This window comes from Rattus rattus, chromosome 2 (genome assembly GCF_011064425.1).
Source record: "Rattus rattus isolate New Zealand chromosome 2, Rrattus_CSIRO_v1, whole genome shotgun sequence".
NCBI lineage: Eukaryota > Metazoa > Chordata > Mammalia > Rodentia > Muridae > Rattus > Rattus rattus.
This window is the reverse complement of record NC_046155.1, coordinates 32318174-32338090: the sequence shown is the minus strand read 5'-3', so window position 1 is coordinate 32338090 and position 19917 is coordinate 32318174. Positions and strand designations below refer to the sequence as shown.

Genomic DNA, 19917 nt, shown 5'->3' with positions numbered 1-19917 from the left:
GAGTATGCTCAAGAATAGAAGTGTTGTCCTCTGAAGGCTGTGAGTCACCGTAAGGAAATGCACAGCAGCGTTCTTGGTAAATAAGAATGACTTCTTCTACAAACATTGGCTTACTACTGAAGAGTCCTAATTAGAGATGAGAAAGGGGCTCAGGCTAAGTAGAGATGTTTTTGAGTTTTGGTGGTCATTTCTCCTCTTAATGGTGGGAATTTTACCTGATTAAATGAGTTTCTTTCCCCATTGGGTGCCTTTAATCCTTTGCTTGATTTCTTTCTTATTTCCTGACTTTGTTACTCTAGGGAAAGCTACAGTGGCCGAAGAAGCTGTGATCTTTCAAGCAGGGCGCTGCCACTGGAGCACAGAGGAGGGTATACAGAAGACAGCACGGGTAAGTGAACCCCTGGGTCTCACGCATTCTCAGAGTGTCCTTGGATCTGAGGTCCCTGTAACCCCTCCTCCTTTGCTTTGGGGTTGAGTGTCTAACTTTGGTGGCGGAGAGGGAATGCCCAGGCCCTTTTGGTATCTCAAGGAAAAATCAGCCATTGCATTTTGTGGAGGGTCAGGAAGAAAATTAGAGGAGGCAAGTAAAGTGGCTAGGCATAAAGACAAAGGGCCCAGACGGGACATAACCTCCTCTTGAGTCATATAAACTGCAGGCGTTTGAAAGATTCCAGAAAGGCTGAGGGACATCATCCAGGGCCAGACTGCTTTAATCCAGGTTTGCTTTCAATTGGAGTCTTTATCTTAGGGGATTACAGTGAGCAAATATGCGTCCTTCTTTGAGGTTGGGCAGCGAATGTCATTGCTGCCCCAGTGCCAGCGAGGTGGAATAGAGACCTCCACCAAGTGCATTGGTCAATGTCATAAAGATAACTCAGAGGACCAAAATATGTCAATGTCACATTAAAAAATGGGAGCAGAGCAGTTTCTCTGTGGATGAGCTCGGCCGAGAGCATCCCAAGTTTCAATTCTCTACCGTCGTCCTCACACCTCTCTCTCCTGGGTGTAGTTTGTAGTTTCTGGCCTGCCTGCAGTCTGTCTGTTATGGGTGTCTGTGCCTGTTGCCTGTGGGCTGTGCCTTCTGTGTGTCTGAACTGGGGCCTATCCCTTACAAAAGGTTTGTTCTGAACTCATTAAATGACAGAACCTGGAAAGGGAGGAGGGCTACTTTACTAAAGCTTTAACAGAGTCTCACAAGGGGAAGAATTTTCTGACCCCAGCTGACCCAAAAGAACATTTAACACTACAGATGGTTATCAAGACACACTCTGATGAACTTCCAATATTTGTGATGGTTATTTGCTCTAAGGTTCTTCACCAACCTTTTAGCAACTGCTTTCAGCCAGTGAGTACCACAGCATTCATGTGCACACACACATTATTCTAGGCCTGGGCGTAGGAGAGCACATTATTTAAGATTAAAGGAAGGCACTTAGCTTAGTTTGCAAAAGCTTTTGTGGACAATCCCAGACATAGTAAGGTGTGTTACATTATTCTCTTAAAGGAAGGCTAAACTAAACAGGCTGAGTACACAGTAGGACAGCAGGCCAAATGCACAGTCGTAAATGATTTTTGAGCAGAATTATTAACTTGGTTGCAAGGTCCAGCAAAAGATCAGATTCTCCGGGATCAAGAAGTATTTTCAGAAAAATGTATCACTACAAACTAGAACATAAAAGCTAGCTCATGACCTAAATGGTGTCTTTATGTCACTGTTAATTGCCAGCCTAGCATAACTACAATGCCTGGTATAATTACTGTACACATCGAGACAGCATTGCTAAGCTCTGCTTATTTTCAGACTTGATAAGTGTGATATATTGTGGTGATGTCCCAGCACTTGGGGGCAGGGGCAGGGGCAGGGGCAGAGAGGCAGAGAGGCAGAGAGGCAGAGAGAGAGGAGAGAGGCAGAGAGGCAGAGAGGCAGAGAGGCAGAGAGAGAGGGAGAGAGGCAGAGAGAGAGAGGCAGAGAGGCAGAGACAGAGAGAGAGGCAGAGAGGCAGAGAGTCAGAGAGGCAGAGAGAGAGAGACAGAGAGGCAGAGAGAGAGGCAGAGAGGCAGAGAGGCAGAGAGAGGCAGAGAGAGAGAGAGAGGCAGAGAGGCAGAGAGAGAGGCAGAGAGAGAGAGAGAGAGGCAGAGAGAGAGGCAGAGAGGGAGAGAGGCAGAGAGAGAGGCAGAGAGGCAGAGAGGCAGAGAGAGAGAGCAGAGAGGCAGAGAGGCAGAGGGCAGAGAGAGGAGGCAGAGAGGCAGAGAGGCAGAGAGGCAGAGAGGCAGAGGCAGATTGATCTCGGTTTGGTCTACAGATCGAGTTCCAGGACAACCATGTTACACAGAGAAACCCTGTCTTGAAGGGGGAGGGGGAGGAGAGAGAGAATGGTGTGTTGTGAGATTTTTATATATAACTATAGTGAGTTAACTTTTATTGTTAAAACCAGACCTCCAGTTAAACGAGATCTATTGCCGCTCATCCATGGCCTCACTTTCTCTAATCTTTGGTATTTTTGTTGCCATCCCAGTGGGTGTGAGGGTCTATGTTTTAATATGCTTTTCTTGATAAACCATGAGACTAAGCATCTCTCTTTTGGGGAACAGAGCTCACAGTTTCAGTGTAGACAAAGCTTTCAGCCTGTCCCTTCTCCCCTCTTCTGCCCACAACTCCACTTGTGGCCAGGGTCTGGCTCTGTGGCCCGGGCCGCCCAGAGCTTCAGCTCCTCCTGCCTCAGCCTCCTGAGGGCTGCATTGGCTTCTTTTGTACTTTCCTTGCACGGTGGTGGGTGCGGTGTTTCTGTTTTGGTTATTGGGATATAATGGAATGTTTTTTCCAGTGTGGTCCATTTTCATTGTTTCTATTGGTGTGTGTTCTCATTCAGTTTCCCTTTCTCGTCATGTGTTGACTTTGTCTTCTAATAGCCATCTTGTGTCTATAGTTTTCTGTGTCTGCTTGGCTACTTGAAAAGCTCAGTTAGCATTTTAAGCATTCCGACTGCTTTCCAGAATAATATAAACCTCACAGGGCCACTGTTCTTTCTGATCTTAGATGCTTTTGTCAAAACATATATAATTGTGTCACCATAAGAAATGGACATGTTAGTGTAGGGCAGTATTATTTTTAACTGTATATTTTTATAATGCCTTCCATCTCTCTCCCATCCAGTGCCTTTCTTCTCATCTGCCTCGCCTTCTTTGGAAGGTTCTGGGCTGAGAGTCTCCTGGTTTTGGTTTCTGGGATGTGTGAATCTCACCCTTCCACCTCTCAGCTGGCAATTGCTTCTGGATGGCCTCTTAAGTACACTGTCCTATTGTGCACTTGCTGCTTTTACTGTCAGTGCTGCTAAGTCTTGTGTTCGCTGAACTTATCTTTGGTGGTATACAGGGTTTTTTTGTTTGTTTGTTTGTTTGTTTGTTTTCTGCTTTGTTTTTAATTGTGCATTTCAAGTATCTGCAGATTTCTGTCATTTATCAGTCCTGAAAATGCCTTAGTCACTCTTGGTCTAAATACTGCCTCCCACTTCTTCTATTAAGCCCTCCAGTTTTGGTTAAATGGATGTTAGAGCTTCCTTTTCCTCTTAGCATCTTTCCAACTCCTGTTTGATGTTTGCCTTCCTCAGGATGTAACTTCTCATTCAATAATCTTCTCTTCTGCTGTATTGAATTTTCCTAGAGCTCCTACTTTTAATAATTTTATATTCTCTTTTTAAAAATCTCATATTTCTGCTTTCAAGTTCATGAGAATGTCTCTGATGCTATCATTCTGCTTTCTTTGTTTTATCTTTCATATTTTTAACCAACAATAAATGGTTATTTCATACCTTATATTCGATAGTGCCTGACAAATTCCCTAGTGTTCTAAATGAGTTTGTAGTCTTCTTTCCTGATGTGTAAGCTGAGTTTAGATTATTGGTTAATAACTCAAATGGGGCTTTTATCTGAGAAGATCTCCGTTAACAAATACAAGCTGTCCAGGTTGGCTTTGCCTGTAGATCCTGGTTATCTGGGAGGTGGACACAGGAGGGTGATGTTAGCTGATGAGTTCCAACCCAGTCCAGTCACTATAGTAAATCAGTATCTCAGTAAAAAACAAGCAAACATCAATTCTAAGCATGATGTCACATGTTATAGTCTTAGCACTTGGGAAGCAGAGACAGGAGGATTGCTACATTTTGTAAGTCATCCTGTGTTCTGTAGTGAGTTTTAGGCCAATTTGTGCTATATAGTAAAACCTTGTCTCACCTCACCCTGACCTACCAATTCGCTTGATAATTATACCTTGGAATCTCAAGGTATAACTTCTCCAGACTACAGGCCCAGGGCCCTTTTTTGTTTTAGGAGTATCTAGAAAGCTAATGTTGGTCTTGAGATTCACCAGAAAAACCAACTCCACCAATTTGAGTCACATTTAAAGCAAGTTTTATTAAATATTAAATACCGACTAATAGATAGACTTTGGTCAGGACTGAATCCTAGAATGTGCCAGTAGGAATGACCTTGAACACAACTTGTTGCAGGGCTTATAAGGACAAACCTATAGGCCACAGTACTTTCCCGTGAGGCTTTATTCCTTTTTAAGAACTACAACTCCCAGCTGGAGGAAGTTACCTGGTTGCTGGGCAGGTGGGACCTGCAGGTTAATTTCGGGCATTACGTTACCTATGTAGATGCCCAACACTGTGGCAGGGGTCTTAGCTGTCTCCGGCAGCTCCATCCTTCTGCCCTGTCTGTTCTTCAAAGCTCTTGCCTTAAATTTTAGTTCACTGCTCTTGCCATAGTCTCTCAGATTTAGTTTTTGGTTAGTTCCAAAGACTAACCATAGCATTATGACCATTTTAAAACATAATTTTCTAGATTTTATCTAAAATTGTTGTATAGCAGAAATCTAATGACTCCAATTCCTGTCTTAGGAGTGCTCTAGTGATTAGAAAATAAATCAGCTTTTGGTACATGTCCTCCATCAATTTTCTTGTCGTTTCTGCCTTAAAAGGTACATTCTTCTTTTACTTAACCTAAGGATGAGGACATGCCTGTTGGTGCCCTTTTGAAACTGTGCTGATCACATCTGTGCTCGTGTCGCATGGTCACAGTCCACACAGTGTCTTTTACTGAAATGCATTGATGCTTTAGTCCTTGGGAGCCAGACTCCCTGCTCTCGGAGTGTCTCAACCTCACTTTTCTGTCTGAGAGCCATTTTTCTTTCTACCCAGAATCCTAGACATGTAAGATTCCAGGGTGGACACCTTTCTTTCTAATACAGAGCTCAGAAAAGAAACAAGTTTGCTAGTGTGAATTGCAGGGGCCCTAGTGCCACACCCCTAGTGTTTAGAAGGTTTCTACTAGGTGTGGAAGGCAAAAATGAAAGTTTGTATTTATAGGATGCTAAATTGCCTCGGGGTTTTGACCTCTGGAATACTTCAAAAATAGGTGGCAATTTCATAGTTTCTTCTTCATTCTTTTGCAGAACAAGCCCAATCATATATCTCTTTAGATGGTTCATAGTTTTGACAGATGCTTGACAGATGCGCGTGTATAATTAATGACGGACCTGGGCTGTAGGATGTATAGATCCTGTAGAGCGTGTCTCTAACCCACATGTCTTTATCCTTTGCAGGTTACAAGGGTGGCATTTATAATGCCAGCAAAACCTTAGAAAGGCAGGCGGTGGTTTTGTTGTTAGGAAGTGCTGAGCTGTGACTGGAGGCTCTCCAAAGACTGCCTGGTATTTTTTTTTCCCCACAGAAAATAGAGCATTGAATTGTTAGTTCCTTATGTTTTGCCCTCATATTCTTGTTTTTGTTGTCATTGTTAATTAGGTTTTTGGCAATAGTTCGGGTGGTTGCTGGGTTTTAGTTTATCAATGGTTGTGTTAGCTGAACATTCTAGAAACTCCAAAGGGGCTGGGTGAAGTGAGGCCTAGCACTGAAGAAGCTGGCCAGGCATAGCCACACTCTCCAGGGAGCTCTGGCAAGCCCTCTGGGCTGCCTGTCACTAGCGCATGCTGCTTTGGCCGTGGAGAAAGAATGCAATTGCCTGTGCTTTGGGTCTGTTGGCCTGGGCCAGGGGGTCAGTTAGCAGCAGATGCTGATCCTCTGAGTCTTCTGTCCCCCACTTTTACCATAAGCATACTCCTTCGAAGGTTGTGATTAGTGTGAACTCTTAGTCTGATTAAAATGTTTCATCCGTATGTAGAAATTTGGCAAAACCATTTCTAACATGGTTCACCCAAGTACAATCAGTTTCTTACCATGAGCCTGAGATTTTGGTCAGCCTGATAATGGAACATGTCAGATGTTCATATCTGTTGGTATGTTCAAAACTGGAGCTTGCTGGCTGTCGTCTGGAGTAGTGACTGTGGATGTACCTTGGTCACCAGGCCCAGTCATTGGACCAGGCAAGACAGCATTTTGCTAACTGTGCTCTCTGGTTTCTAGGGCGCCAGTAATTCACCTCTGCAGTGTCACTGGTCATTCATCTCTCTTGCCTTGGCTCCTGACCACCCGCCATCTGCACAATGTCTTTCCGCTTTTCTGTCCGAGACAGTACACTAGTATAGTTTAATCAACACAGCTTGAAAGGTTAAGGTTCTTTGAAATGCGTTTGGTTACTTTGTTGCCTGCTTGCCAGTTCACCTCAGGGCAGTTTTTATTTGCCTCTGTAACAGTCAGGTGCTAAGCGGCTGGGAGCTTGGGACAGAGGAGGCCGTGCCAGCTTTATTGGTAGCCAGATACCTTGGTTCCATTTGACGTGGTAATCAGCCTGAATGTTTCTGGTTAACCACACAGCTCTTCTCAAGCAAGCTTTTCCCAGCTCACAACTACTTTGATCTGTACATAAGCCACAGCAGGGCCCTAAGTGCTTTGGTTTAATGGCTACCTCACAGTCTTCAGTCTGTCTCTATCTCGCTCTCCCTTTCTCCCTCTCCCTCCATATGTGGTTAGGTGTTCATGTGTGTGCATGTAGAGGCCAGAGGTTGATGCTGAGTGTCTTTCTCGGTCCCTCTCTTTCTATCCTGCCCTTTGAGAGTGTGGTCTCTCGTTAGACCTGTAGCACTCTGACTGAGGTAGACCAGCTGACCAGTAAGCCCCAGGACGTCACCGGCTCCCTTTCCAGTCCTGTGATTTCAGGCTTTCTTTATGGATTCTTTTAGACTGAGCTCAAGTGCTCAGACTTGCCCTGCAAGCACTTAACCAAGTCGTCTTCCCACACCCTTTATATCCTTGAAAGTTATTCAGAACTCCAAAGACCTTCACTACTATGAGTTCTATTCCACATATCACGAATGCAGAATAATGGTGCCTGAAGATGTCCATGTTCTAAACCCCAGAAGCCCTGGAACCTGAAGTGGTTTTTGTATTTTTGTTTTATGTTTTTTTTTTCTATGTAGCAGAAGATACTATAACTATAATGACAATCTCAAGATGGGAAGATGTTTCTAAATTGTCTTGCCGTATTTCTAGACATGGTGTCAGAGCATCCCAGGAACTCACAGGAACTTCCTTGTAAGAGTGAAGTCAGAGAAATCAGAGAAGGAAACATGAGATTGAAGCACATATCAAGGTACAACACAGCCAAAGAGTTCTGCTCTGGAAGGTTCTCATTCAGCACTCCAGAGAGGAGCCTGACCTTGCCACACGTTGTAAGATGTGCAGTGGTCCTGACCTCTGGAACTGAGATGACAAATGTCCAGCACTTTAGAGCCATCACACTTGTACTCATTTGCGATAGCAGTGGGTGGGGACTGAGGAGTTCATTTAAAACTAATAACCCATTGTAGAGGACTCTCTCTCTCTCTCTGTGTCTTTCTTTCTTTCTCCTTTCTTTCTTTCTTTCTTTCTTTCTTTCTTTCTTTCTTTCTTTCTTTCTTTCTTTCTTTTTCTTTCTTTTCCTCTTCCTCCTCCTCCTCTTCTTCCTCCTCCTCTTTTTTTTTAAAAGGTGCTGAGGAGCAAATCCAGGGCTTGTATGCTCTAACCAGGTACAGGACCATAAACTACATCTCTAGCCCATAAATCAGTTTTCATGAAATACTACCTATCAGTTAGTGAGGTTACTGCTGTTCATATATTTGTACATGTTTTTTCTGTCAAAATCCTATCTTCTCTGCTCTCAGTCTGCGGCAGTGCCATGTATCATGCCTTCTCCAAGAACTCCATGCTTCCATCTAGAGAATGAATGTTGGAAAGACAAACCTTAGTGTTGCTTACTGTGAAGTAGTTAGAGCCATGTGGGCTGGATAGTAAGGTTCTAGAAACTGAAGGGATTCACAGAAACATGAGGCTGGTACTCAGTCTACCTCATTGCTAGAAACCTGCCTGCAAGACTGGGGACTGTATTTCTTTCTTTCTGGGCATTAGTTAGAAAACTAGAGGCCTTGCTTATTAAGGGAAAAATGACTTAAGAAGGAACTCTTGGAGCAAACACATTTTGATATGGATATAGGTAGATGACCTCATCTGATCTTTTTGTTAGAACAAATATTTGAGTCCAGGTAGTTTATAAGGAATTTAAGTGAGTTATGCTTATAGATCTGGAGTCCAAGAGGTGTAAAAGGATGGGCCAGCATCTGGTCAGGTACTTCTTGCTACATCGTAACATGAAAGGAGCAGCTTACATCATGGGACAGCCAGTGTGGGAACCTGGTCACCCATGCTTCCGTGGAAGTTATACCTTCCAGGTCTCCTCAGATCCTAATAACTTCACGAATGCCTCATCTCCAAATGTAACCCATGAAAATGGGACTTCAGAGCTTGTCCCCAACATGTGTGCTTTGGTGTTCACACTGCAACAATAGACGGTCATCAAAACGTTAGTCTCCTTCTTGTCCCACGATGGGCTCGGGGAAGCGCACATGTTTGCTTAGCCTGCATCATTCAGAAATAGCTAAAATAATACACAATAGCACAGAGGCAGAGGCATAATTGCAAGGGAGTGCATTTTTGGCATTTGTAGATAAACTGCACAAAATACCCTTTGTCTGCTCTACACAGGCAGCTTTTGATAATTTGTTTGGGCCTTTTGAAGTTAACAATCAGCTTCCTTTCCTTGGGAAGAGGAAAGTTGAAATGAGTTTTAAGACTTAGCTTTGATTCCTAGTTATTTTTCGTGGCTTTGAAAATTCAAGGAGCGTGACCTTTCTCCGGGGGTCATCCGAAGTGGCTCCTGCTGTTCCCTAGCGCCATTCTTCAAGTCAAGAATCAGCCAGGTCCAGTTTCTGTGGTAAAGAAAGGTGCCTAGGTAGCACCACTTGTGTTTAAAGGGCTTGATTTTTGAGGTCATTGTAAAGCTTAGTAAAGATTTCATTGATGGATAGGTGTGTGTTTAATGTGTCTGTAGAATTGTATTTAAATCAGTAATTGTAACACCTCATGGGGACTGGGAACTTGGGAGGAATTTCAATATCCTGTATATGACTTTGAGCTGTTTTGTTCAGCCTGTGGGTTAGAGAAGCCCATGTGTTTCTTACACTTTGTTTTCCGTTCCTGTCTGCATCGATTTGCAAGGGCAGTTTTGGGGTGGCAGAGAAGAGGGCGGAGAGGGCAGCTTTGGAGACTGGAGTCTGTGTGGGGTAGAGAGAGCCTTATTTGGGAACCACAACTGGGGTGGCCTTTGCAAACTGGAGTTGGGGGATGCTGCTACTCACTTTGAAGATCTTTTCCAGAGACCCACAACTGTCTGCCTTTCCAAGTTTGTTTCTCTTATTACACAGTGCGCTGTGTAACTAGGAAGCGGGTTCTTTTCTAATGAAGCGTCAGTTATGAGAGGGAGAAGCAGTCAGTGAAAGGTGACCTTGTGCACCGAGGGCTCAAAATCTGAGGAACACAAATGGTGTCACTTATTACCATATATAGTCATGAGAGGCTGAAGGGTATGCCTGTCGCGTTTTTTTTTTTTTTTTTTTTTTTTAAATATATTCTAGGTCATTGCTTGGGAATTTTCTGGGAAATTCTAGCTGTCTTTGAGCCTAGCTAGATAGCACAAAGTGTGGTGGTGGGCTATGGTATCCTCTTCTCTCTTCTCTACGTGTTCAGTTGTCAGTCCTGGATACTGTGGGTTGGGAAAGGTCAAAATGGTCCATTGCTTGTTAAGAGGCAGTCCTCTGAAAAACCAGGGGATTGATCACATCAGTGCTTAGTGGTGTTTGGAATCATTGGTGTCAGGACTGGTGGTACCTTGTTATATAAACATCATTTTGACTTGGGAGTTTTTCCATTGGTGAATCATTAAATATATATATATTGTGAGCAGAAGCAAACTATAATGCAGGGTTGAGAGCTCTGTCTAAGTTTCCTATCAGTTCCTGGGTCTGAGAGCTTCCTCACTGCTGGCTCAGGAGAAATCAGATGAGAGGCAGCCTCACAGGCTGCCAAATCCAGGTCATTGCCTCGTACTAGAGGGCTCCTGGCTGTGCGTATGCGAGGGTGGTGTGGAAGTTCGGTGTGACAGTTGGAAGAGTCTCTCTGGAAAGGTGCTGGCTGGCTGCTTTTCACCAGGGTCCTGCTGTCCCACTCCATTTCTCGAGGATGCTCTGACTCCTCCCGTAGCAGCTGCTGCAGACTCTTGGTGCTTCCTGAGTGTTGCGTCTCTGCCAGCCTGGCTCTTGGCAGATGCCCTTAGAAGTGAAGTCATAAGACACAGCTTGTGCTTTTCCTCCATCCTCCTGTCACGATAGTAGGGTAGATCTGCCTTTGCCCCAGCAGTGCTTAGCGGCTCCTGGGCCTCAGTCCTGTGTGGGCAGGCGTGTCTTATTGTCTAGTTCTCAGCTCCTTTGGTCCTGTCCTTGTCTTCTCTCAGACACATGGGCATCTTCCTGTGAATAACTATATTTCTTAAAGTAGACTGCCTGTACCCGTCTTCGATTGATTTCTTTCCTGTTAAGACCCATCTTTGTCTCAGTCCATTCCCTGAAGATCCTGATGCTAATGATGGAACCTGATAGCTACACTTGACTTGCCCAGAACATTCTTTGATTCACCTACTGTTTGCCTGGGAACTTGGGGTACAGACATCAGGAGGTAAAGAAATGGATCAGATAACTGCGACTGTTGGTGTTGAACAGAGAGGGGGCATAAGATTATAGTTACAAGTAGCATTAATGATTAGTAACAGAAGTATATATAGGTTAAAGGCAAAGGAACGATTTTGCCAAAAGTACTGATCAAGAAAAGGCCACAGTAGACATTAATTAAAAGCCAGTGGTAGGTTCCTGTGTCCAGTACTTCTGATAGCATCTGAAACAAGGAGCTGTAATGGAGGATGGGCCCATGGGGGAAGGTTATCATAAACAACTGCTTTGGTTTAGGAGTGTTGCTGAGGTAACACTACTTAGAGAATGGATAATTCTGTGTCTTTTGAGTCAGGCTTTGGTCAGAGGAAAGGAGTGATCTTCAGTAACACTCGTAGCCCTTGAGATCTTTGGTAGATTTTCCTGTTTTAAGAGCATCTTGGCTATGTGCCTAATACTTAGTGGTTCTCAGACTTGGGTGCCCTGTTTCCGTGGAGGGCCTGGAGCACTGAGCCTGAGAACAGCATTTGCTTACAAGGGCCTTCCTCTCAGTCTTAGCAGGACTGTGCTTGTGACCTGTTACCATGGATAGTACATGCTGGCTTTTGTGTATACGTGTGAGTCTGCTCAGACTTCCTTCAAAGGCGGTGCCCATTGTCTGCTGAGAGCATAAATAGGACCTGAGAGTGCACGTAGCAGCCGAGGAGGAGATAGCTGTCTTGTTTGTTTAATGTTTTTCAAAGTTGGATCAAGGCTTTGTAGTCAAGTCTGGCCTGGAGCATCCTATGTAGCCCAGGCTGGCCTTAAGCTTGATCCCCTGCTTCTGTGCTCTGAGTGTTGGGATTACAAGCAAGAACCATAACTCTTGCAATTGTTTTTCCCCGTAAAGATGTATTTGTTGTATTATTTTATTAGTGTTTTGCCTGCAGGGATGTCTGTGTACCATGGGTGTATCTGGTGCTCATAGACTCAGAAGAGAGGGTACCACATCCCCAGGGACTGGAGTTACCCATAGTTGTGAGCCACCATGTAGATAATGGGAATCGAACTCGGTTCCTCTGGAAAAGCAATCATGACTCCTGACAGCTGAGCTGTCTCCCCAGCCCAGTAATCCCCCTTTTAAAATTTGTTTGGGAGAAAACTTTAGGGTAAAAGAAAATCAGGATTGGCTAAGGGTCTTTGAGGGAAGAATCTTTTTTTCTACAAAATGTGCTTTGATGTACCAGATTTGTATCCTGAGTGTGAGTGTGGTTATATGCGTCTGGACTTACAAAGTTTTATAGATCTGTATACAAAACAGGAAAAACTAGAGAGTAGTGAGATCTGAAGAAGTCTGCAACCTAGTGATTATTATTATTATTATTATTATTATTATTATTATTATATTTGTAACCATTGTTTTGCAGTCACATAAGATACACATAAGATACATAAGATCAGGAGAGCTGGGTGAAGAATATACTAGAACTCCAGTTTTTACAACTTCTACCTAAATCCAGAATTGTTTTAAAATAAAAAAGTTTAAAGAAACACAATGCAGCCATTAAAATGTCCCAAAGTCAGCAAAACTGAACAAACATGGTTAGTACCAAGTCCCGGCCAAGCTTCTGAGGAGCTGGAACTCTTGGACATGTTGCTGATGGAAATGTGAACTGAGGCAGCTCACTCAGGAAGAGACAGGTAATCTCTTATAATATTAGCCAGCATTTCTGCACTGGGTGTGCATGTAAGAGGGGTGAAGGCCTACTGGCCCCAAAGCCTCCAGGCTAATATTCGTAACAGTTTTTTCCTACTCTGTAAAGCACACCAGGCATTTTCCTGTCAGAGGGCGATAAAGGAGCTGCTCCTTCCCTCTGTGAACTCCTCACAAGTGGGCCTCGTTGCTGCTCACCAGTCATAAAGAGCGACATAATCCTGTGGATGATGTGAGATTTATTACATAGAAGCCAAACTCGCGAGGATGTGAAGAATAAGATATAGTCCAGAAAAGGTGAAATACACAGTTAGAAATCAGACCATTTTACCCAGGAACAGAGGTCAGGGAGAGAGGATGGAAGGCAAAGGGTGTGGAGAAATGTAGGATGAGTGATCTCTCTCCCTCCCTGTGGTGATCACAGTGTGCTGGTCAAGGCTGACAGAGCTGTACATGGACATGAGTTACTGTATGCAATGAGACCTCATTAAATTGGACTTCTGTGTGGAGACACTACCCCCACCACAGTCCACGTAAGGGTTCACTTTGGCCTCTCGGGCTGTGGACATTCAGCATATTGCCTCTTGCCTGTGGTTGGATAAGACCTGGAACTTCTTTAGTTACACGTGCTGCTTGTGCTAGGATGTGAGGTTTAGTCCCATCAGGACTTCAGCCTCTGACTGTCACTGTAGTGGTGGGTGCCACCATAGTCCCTGCCCACACAGTGCTCCCAGGACAGTGTAGCAGGCTATGGGCCTCTTAGTGGTTCCGGCTTAATATGAACATTTAGTCAAATCTCATTCATCCTCTTCTGCTTTGCCTTTGATAGTTATAGTTGGTGTCGTCAAAATTTCAGATTGTTTTAATCCTTAGCTGTAAGAACTGTGGTGAGATTTCCAAACTCTTTCCCATAAGAGATTCTAAAATGTAATGTGTGAGTGTATATATTATATAATGTAATATATAATTTTATATATAATGTATATATAAATACTGTGTGTATATATATTCTCCAGTAGGAGGCTCACAGTTGATTTAAAAGTAGGATTTATTAGATTGGTTTGACTTTATTTCTGTCCAGTAGGCAGCTTAGTTGAGTAAACAATTGCTGACCATTAACCAAGGGCCTGTGCGTGTGCCTGCCATGAGTCACTGTTGGGGTCACACAGGAGAAAGGGTAGTCACCGTCTGCTAAGGTGGGCCAGACCACACAAGGGCAGCTTGAAATCAACACGGAGAGAGTACAGAGGAGTCAGCGTCCTGCGGGCTGGACCTTGATGTGTAGGTATGGTTTTGTGTCTGGTCTTAAGTCCATCTTCCTCTTCCTTCCTTCCTTCCTTCCTTCCTTCCTTCCTTCCTTCCTTCCTTCCTTCCTTCCTTTCTTCCTTTCGTTTTCCTTCCTTCTTTCTGTCCTTCCTTCCTTCCTTCCTTGTCTGTCTCTGTCTCTCTTGTGGGGGTTGGGGGATGGTGCAGTTTCTTGCCTTTGAGAAGTCATGACGTAGAAGGAAGGGCAAAGAATTAAAGCTCCCCAACTGAACAGGTATAACAGAGTCGGTGATGTGGAAGGATTTACGATGAAAAGCCATCCATCCCTTGTATTCTCTGGTCTTCATTTCTGCTGCTGCTGTGCATAATCAGCTGAGGGTTTGCAGCACAGAGCAGCACAAGGTTTTGCAGAACTCAAAAGCCCAACATGGGCCACACTGGGAAAAACAATGCTCCTCACAGGATTGAGGGGATAGTCTGCATTCATGCCTTTTCCAGCTTCTCGGAGCTGCCATATTCTTTGGTGTTTTGCCTCTCATTGAATATCTTGGTCTTTTTCCCTAACCATTCTTTTGTATGTAAATATGGGGGAGGCAGGCTGGGTAGATGGCGCTGTGAGTTAGAACCTTTACTGTTCCTTCAAGGGACCTGATTTAGAACCCACTCACACATCACATTTTAGAATCTCTTATGGGAAAGAGTTTGGAAATCTCATCACAGTTCTTACAGCCAAGGATTTTTTTAAAAGATGTTTATTCATTTTATTATGTATATGAGTACACTGTAGCTGTCTTCCGGCACAACAGAAGAGGGCATCGGATCTATTACAGATGGTTGTGAGCCACCATGCGGGTGCTGGGAATTGAACTCAGGACCTCTGGAAGAGCAGTCAGTGCGCTTAACTGCTGAGCCATCTCTCCAGTCTGCTCACAATGATAGTTAAGTCCAGGGAATCTGACATCTCTGACCTCCATGTACTTGCACTCCTGCACACACACACACACACACACACACACACACACACACACACACACACACACACACCATGCACCTTTGAAAATAATAGAAATAAACCTTAAAAATATAGGAAAGGCTATTTGGTTGTTATGGACCCACGTAATTAGATGGGACCTATCTGGATCCAGGATCCTTTCCATCCAGGACCTCTGTCACAGCTGAACAACAACAAGTAATGAATTTACAGGTTCTGGATGCAGGCTGTAGACACGGAGTGATGACCTTGGAAACAGTGTATCCTTTTTCCTGTCCTACTGACAAATTGTATAAACTGTCCTGGTATAGTCCCTGCACCCTTTCACTCCAGTCTCTTGTCTATGTATTGCTCTATGTATTTAGCGACTGTCTGTCATTTTTCTGGTGATACATGATGTTTTATACTCTAAAACTTTGCATTTTTTCCTCTTGTCGTGATAGGGTTTGAAACTCAGAGTCTCAAACACATTAGTCACTGGACTGTGCCCCTGGCCTCCAGACCCTTTGCACTTATGTCCTGCACTAGTGCTGGGTTAGTCTGTGTTCTTTTTTAAAGTTACAGGTACTCAGGGAAGCTTGGTTTCGAAGCCCCACTGATACCAAGATCTGAGAACAGGCGAGCCCCTTGTAAAGCAAGCAGGCAAGCAAACAAACACACACATATAGCAGTATTTGCATATAACCCACATATACTCTCCTGTGAATCTTAAGTCATTGCCATATTACTTGTAAAGCCTAGTATAACATGATTTACAGGAGAAGTCTGTTCATGTTCAATACAGATGTAATTTCCCCCCTGAGATATTTCCTGTCTCCATTTAGTCAAGTTCAAGAATGAAGAAACTGAGTATGTTCCAGTCCAACACTACCTTGACAAACCCTTTCACACCTACCTTTAGGGAAGGTGCCCCTCTGCATCTCAGCTCTTAGATGGGGTGAGCGTCTGAAAGTGCAGGTATGTTTGACCCTTTAAACATCTGAAGTACTCTTGTATATGTTCCAATTGTATATATGCTTTTTTTCCCTTAAAAACACAAACCTCTCAAACCTCAAGGATCCATTGACTGTCATTCTAAGTAGAGTGTTCTCTCACCAGCACCGTCGGGTGTCTGAGGTGGCCATGTGTCTGTTGAATGGCTGGGGCTAGTGACAGATGACCTTCAGCACTCAGCCTGGAAGTTGTTCCTGAGTAGGTTTATGGTCGTGTGGGTTTGGAGAAGAGAGCTCATGTTGCCTCACCATCTTGTCAGTGTGCTCTGTAGCCTGAAGCTCTTGGGTGTGGCATGAGGCCAATTAGGATGATGTCTCTGTAAGAGTCTCCTGAGACCAACTTACTCAGTTGGTGGCCCAGTCTGGCCTACACCATGGATAGCTAGTCTCATTGTAGCAGCCTGAGGTGTTAATTGACTGATTTGGAGACTGGATGAGGTGGTTGAATTTCACTTCTCATATACATCAGTCTTAACGTAGAGACACTCAGAATCTGGATGCTGTTTTGTGTGTTGATGTGTGTATTAGCTGGTTTTCTGTCAACTTGACACAAGCTAGGGTCATCATAGAGGAAGGAGGCTCATGGAGGCATTTTCTCAATTAGTGATCAATCGGGGAGGGTCCAGCCCATGGTGGACCGGTGGGCGGCCTTGGGAAAGCAGGCTGTGTGAAGTAAGCCAGTAAGCAGTGCCCTTTCATGACCTCTGCATCAGTTCCTACATCCAGGTTCCTGCCCTGTGTTGAGTTCCTGTCCTGACTTCCATTGGCGATGAGTAGCAATGTGGAAGTATAAGCAAATAAACCCTTCCCTCCCCAACTTGCTTTTTGGTTGTGGTGTTTCACTGCATCAGTAGAAACTCTCAACGAATACAGGGTGAGTCTCATGAATCAGGCCTCTTCTGCACTCTAGGCTCTTGCACAGAAGTGTGATCGTGTATTTTCTTCAAATGCGGTTTTGGTGCTGCAGATTTGGTTTGATAAGGAGATCCTAGCTGTTCGCTTTCTAGCCTGCTCAGCCTCCTGCCTGCTACCTGGCATCTAGGCCTTTGGTCTTCTAGGCTTTGTGGCTCAGTAGGGCTGCACAGAAATGCAGAGACAAGAAGCTTGCTGTGGGACTCAGATCAGCGGCAAGTGCAAGGCAAAAGAAGGACACAGTCCTTCTGTTCTGCTTGCATTAGCCAAGGCAGTGCTTTCGATGTTTATAATGTTGTAGGAACTTACGGAAACTTGACTTGAGGTATTCTTTGTATTTCAGAGACTCACCCTCTGTGAGTGGTGGGTCCATCTGTCAGAAGGATGGATAAGCTCTTGGGAATGGAGTTGTTTGTCCAGCCCTAGCTACCGATGCGCTGTGTCAACTGGTGCTAGTTGGTTCTTCTCTGGCCGTCTATGTAAGTGGGGCAGCAGAGTAATCCATACTTGCTGTCAGTACTACAGGTACTGTTAGGTTTGCTACTGGATCACAGGGTCCGCATGGACAGGCTTTTGAGGAGCCTTGGGGTTTTACATCGCTTCCTGTGAGGCAGCACTTACTCCTGTCTGCTGCCTTGGGTCTGTGGTTGACCTGTGTGATCTTAGGTGGTCACCACTTTGTTTCAGTGTCTTCCTCCTTAGAATATAACTGGGTAAGGTGAACCGAGACTCCAGGTAGACATACTGTCCCCTGCTCAGTTTGTGCCTTCGTGTTTATTTTCCCCGTGGCTTTCACAGAGTTCCTAACATCAGTTGTGAAGAAGGAAATGTGTGGGGTGTACACACAGTGAGGAGGGCAGCTCCAGCCTTGAGAGAACGCAGGAAGAGTCTGCCTGGAACGCTTTGCTTCGTTCCCAGTGTATACTGGCCTTTGCTGGTTCCGAGGCACTGGAGATGCAAAAGAAGAGAGTCCAAACAGTGACCTCTGCCCTGTGCACGTTAATTTCTCGGGGCAGACATCTGCTACATTTCAGAAATGATTTCATTACAGTTGTGACTCGTGCTTGGAGAGTACCATGTGTAACTGATTTAATTTGTAGGGGACAAATGTGACCAGGGGCTCAGAAAAGTCCCCCTGAGTCATAGCCTTCTGCTATGACTTAGAGATCTGTACAAAGAAAGGGTAGGTGCCCAAGGCCAGTGAAGGGGCGGGGACAGAGGAAGGGTTCCCAGGCCCTGGACAGAGCCATACATGAGGCTGGAATGGTTTGGAGGTCTGGACTTTGGATGGGATGGAGGGAACTATGTATGGGGGACATCTCCCCCATAGGTGGCCCGCCTGGCATTTCCCTGATGTCATTGTTCAGGTGACTCTATAGTAGGGACACCTTCCCTAGCTCCACCTCTCTTTGCAGCATTTAATTTATTGTAGCCAACAACCTTGGATTATAAGAAAGGAGTCAATGGCACAGGTCTCTGCCTATCCCTGCTACAGACAGAGGCCTCAGCAAGTATTGGGGTTGACTGAGTCATCTGTCCCCATCCCTACTGTATGCATAGAGGCCTAGGCAAGTGCTCAGATGAGTCATAATTTTACTTTTTGTTTCCTTTTGAAACTGAAATGAGCTTCCAGCTAACCTGAGAGGTTGGGGTTACTGATCCTGCGACAGATTAAGCCTTTCATTTTTAACTAAGGACAAGTAAAAAAGATTAATTTTTTTTCTTTAAAAGAACCTAATGGAAAACAAAACAGACCTAAACTTAATACTTGTAAATGGAAGATTTCACTGGGCTGAAACTGGGTGCAGCTCCCCTAAACAGCCCACCTTCCACCCCAGTTTAGCTGCTCTGTGCACTGTGGAGTATGGCTTGCTTCCCATCCTGATCCTAGCTGCCTCTGCCACTCGTTAGCAGTTAGGAGCAAGCTAAGCAGCCCTGAATGATAGAAGTTCCAACTGTGAACCACAGCTCCCATTGGATGTTTCCTGCCATGGCCTCTGCAAAGTCAAAGGATCACAGAGGAGCCATCTGGAGTCAGGATTCACCTGCACTCTCTTTGTTGTTCTTCACAAATTGATATAAATACCTCCACTTCCTCTTTTGAATGACTGAACCAGACTTTAAAGAAAACGGAAATCTAGCCTTGCCTCTCACAGATTTGGGGGCTAAATTATAGCATACCCTAGTTCTGCTAAGCTAATTGTGTGTGTGATGAGCCTCTGGCCTTTTGCTTGGCTCTTTTTCCCTCTCAGAGACAGGTCTGGAGATTGAAGATGTATGAAGATAATATGCGTAGAAACAGCATGGGTCTCAGCATGCCGGTAGTGATTTTACAAAGCTAACGCAGAAAATTTTCTCTGCTGGCACTTTTTACAAGATAGGCAGGGTCTGTGCCTTGCCCATGAGGCTCTTCATATAATGATCACAGTCCGCTCTGGGAGTTAGGCATCTATGCAGATCTTGTTTCTGTCATGAATTAGCCATGCAGTGTTGCACAACTTATCAACCTTTCTTTGAAGTGACTATTGTCAAGATGGCCGTGTTGTATAAGGAGACCATTATTTGCTCTTGTCCCCATTTATTATAATATGCATAATTGGTGCTGTTATTAAGTGCTGTAGACTGCTGCATGATTGTCTACTCCAGTGTTCCCTAGACTTGCCTGAGCTTATACAGTTCCTCAGGTGCTTGTTAAAAGCAAAGATTCTCAGGCACCACCCAGATACCCAGACTTGCTTCATCAGATCCTCATGGGAGGGGCTTGGCGGAGCCCCACTCCACACCCTAGTTTCAGATATTTTGCATGAATTTCTGGTGTGAGTCTGCATTTGGTTCTGTGTGTTCCAGTCTTGACCAGGGGAAGCATGGCCTCTGTTCATGTAGACCTTGACTCAGACCTTTTCCTCCGCATGTGCAGCATATACTCACACTCCAGGTACAGGAGATGATTTCTAGCTCTAAAGAAGCATGGTGGAACCTGGCTAGCCTGCCATTCTTTCTCTTTTGGGGAAATATTCTGATAACCTGCTCAGTATAATGTAGGAGTCAGCGTGATGAGCCTGCACACAGTTCT

At 44.6% G+C, this 19917-nt stretch overlaps 1 protein-coding gene across 3 annotated transcripts in view; it reads left to right on the top strand.

Annotated features, from left to right (window-relative positions):
- Positions 1-19917, top strand: part of Sgms1 (sphingomyelin synthase 1) — a 265773-nt gene that overhangs the window by 95261 nt on the left and 150595 nt on the right. For all 3 annotated transcript variants that reach the window (XM_032891806.1, XM_032891803.1, XM_032891804.1), the window contains exon 3: positions 300-388. The gene's annotated coding sequence lies outside the window, so the exon portion shown is untranslated. The remainder of the gene's footprint in view (positions 1-299; positions 389-19917) is intronic.